Genomic DNA, 3246 nt, shown 5'->3' on the forward strand with positions numbered 1-3246 from the left:
GCAGGTTTGTCTGAACTTTTGTCGACCGAGTGATTCCTCCTCCGTCTGGCGTCTTCTTCCTCAGGTCGTCACTTCTGAACCAGACGATGGTTTTGATCTTGTTTAAAGATGTTGAATATTTGAATAAAACAGTTGGACTCATCAGTGAAGTGATGAACTGAGTTAAACTAGAAACAGACGAGATCCAGATGTTCAGGTGCATCTGCTCCAAACTTCACACACTCAGATTTTGGTTCCACTTCATGTGCCTGATTATTTCACCATATACAAAGGGATATACTTTACATCAACATTTAAAATGTGTTAAGTTCTTCCTTGTTCCAAACCTCATGCTTCCACCAAGCTTTGTGTAAATCTGTTGTTTTTGTAAAGATAATAACTTCAAGTCAAGGCAGATTCAACCAACTTTAAAACCAAAATAAAATGTTCAGCTAAGAGCAAAAATAAACCTATTTTCATGTTAATCCATGTGTGAGATCTGTGTTTACTTCTCCTCATTGTTTACCGAGCTGTTGGAACATTTTCCTCGTCTGGCGTCTTCTTCCTCAGGTCGTCACTTCTGAACCAGACGATGGTTTTGATCTTGTTTAAAGATATTTAATATTTGAATAAAACAGACGAGATCCAGATGTTCCCGTGCATCTGCTCCAAACACCACACATTCAGAGAGTGGTTCCCTTTCATGTGCCTGATTATTTTTTTATCACCATCCATGAACCTGGGAAAACAGTTAAAATATAGAATTTTCAGAAAGTTGAACAAAGGGAAACACTTTATATCAACATAAAATGTATAAAGTTCTTCCTTGTCCCAAACTACAATCCTTCCACCAAGCTTTGAGTAAATCTGTTGTTTTTGTGAAGGTAATAAATTCAAGTCAAAGCAGATTCAACCATCTTTAAAACCAAAACAAAATGTTCAGTTAAGTGCCAAAATAAACATATTTTCATGTTAATCCATGTGTGAGATCTGTGTTTACCGAGCTGTCGGAACATTTTCCTCGAGCACAACTTGTCAATTCACATCAGCGAAAAAAAACAACATGCACCATTTTTTCTTTCTGATTTCAAATATTTGTTGGAAACTGTATCTGGTGCGAGTCGGTGTGTGCTGCCAGGATCTCAGAGCTCGCCTCCAGTGTGACTCTTTCCCCTCACGTAGGTCGATTCCAAACTCTGCCAGCTCTTTATCAAATTCACATTGTGAAGGTACATTTCAGACACGCTGGTACAATATGGCACCGTGCCTGGATTGGCCAATTAAAATAAAAGACTCACAACAAAATATATTGTTTCACTGTTTGTCTGTTTAAAAAGAAAAACCTGCCAAAATAAATAAATCTCACAAGAAATTACTTAATTTTATGGAATGAATTGCATAACTAATATATTTTCTTCTTATGTAAGATCTCAGTCTATGTGTTAGTATCACAGTTCCCCACATTCGCAGCTCTAATCCTGAAGACATCCTGTCAGTCGGCCCAAAGGAACAGTGTGAACCGGAGAATATTACCAAACACGTCAGTAGTTTCCATGGCAACCACACAGATGCACTACCTGCTACATGGAGGTGTTATTTGAGGATTTTCAGAGAAATCCAACACGATCATTACCTTTACGTTTTTCCAACGAACACCTGGAAGTCGGTCGACACCGCAGGCGAGAGGTTCATCTCCTGAGAATCTCACCCGCAACCGCCGATCAGCTTTGCTTTAGCAAATATGCAAATGAACCGTGGAGAATTAGCCGCCGCCGCCGCCGCCGAACATTTCAATTAGTTTCATTGTCAGTCATATTCCGTTCATCATGGTAAATAGCACCATATGCTCTCAGCCTTTACTGCAAGTTGGGGGAGAGATTACGAGCAGATGATTTAACAAGTGCACGGCTCCTGATGTAAAGTGAAATGAAGCTCGGCACTCGCATGAGTCGAGGGCAGCGCTTCCTTCCCCCGTGATTAACCAAACATTTAGCGGGCGATTTAATTGGCTCGGTAACAAAGTGACCACGGGGCCTGAATACATTTGTAAGAAACTCTTCGATCAGACTCGGAGGCTCGTCGGCAGCTCGGGCGTCCCTGGCCGCGGCGGGCTGTCAGCATCGTGTGGTTATGGCGTGAGAGGCAGGAAATGCAACACGGGGTAAATACTGTGAAGGGCGACTAAGTAGGTTCACTTGTACACTAATCAAACATGATTTATTTCCCTCTACTCAAGTGGGAACAACTACTGTAGTTTTCCCGTCGAAGATTGAGGGAAATCGTAGCTTAGCCTCGATCCAGGGACCCTCTGATTTGTGATGCACTATAAATGCATGAAAGAAAAGAAAATATTCACAATGTTCAATCAAGAATCTAACAAAAAACATGATTTTGGCAGCTCTGAAAAACATGTGAAGTCCATATTAGAGCGCAAACCTCTGCCAAGGCCTCTTAAATTATAACAAACCTCATAGTTAAGGTCACATTATGTTTCTCATTGATGGTAGTTACAGGTTTCAAGTCTTGTTTGTTACTATGAAGCGGTAGAAAATATCCAGTTCCAGATCTAAATGTGCATTGGCAACACATTACACACACTCGTAGATATCAGTGGGGAAGGAAAGGCAATTTTAAACGCTGTGTCTTGCAATGTTCAAGAAATGGAAATAAATCCAGGATCTGCAACAAATGTGAAAAACATGTGAAATGTTCCTTGGATCGTGACCCATCATGGAAACCGGTTGAGTAATATTTGCGAAATCCTGCTCACTAACAAACAAGTTGAAACACGACCTCATTGGCAAATATCTAGTTTCTGATTTGTGTTGCACGAGAGGAAACAGTTTGACATTCTACATTCTTAGAGCCTGAATTTGGAGAAGGAATTTAATGAACAGGATAAAACTAAATGGATCCCTCAGGACGTACAGACAGGCAAGTAAACAAAAGCAGAAGACGTTTACAAATCTTACAATCTACAACCATGGCAGCTTTCAAAAAAATATATGTGTCGATCTCTTCATGCGGCTGTCGGTGGGCTCGTCCCACGTGTTAAATTATCATGGAGGTCTACTCGCGGGCGCTCGCCAAGCGACCTGCGGTTCCAGGAAATCAGGAATCAGCAGCCGGGGTGAAAACCATCAAACTGCTGTGGTGGGAAATGCACTGTGGTTTCCCCCCCCCGTCATCTGGCCCCGCTCCATCAGAGGCTCTCTCACACACACACACACACTCACACAGACACACACTCCTGTATTGCTCTGCACA

The sequence above is a fragment of the Limanda limanda genome, chromosome 9 (genome assembly GCF_963576545.1).
Source record: "Limanda limanda chromosome 9, fLimLim1.1, whole genome shotgun sequence".
Classification (NCBI taxonomy): Eukaryota; Metazoa; Chordata; class Actinopteri; order Pleuronectiformes; family Pleuronectidae; genus Limanda; species Limanda limanda.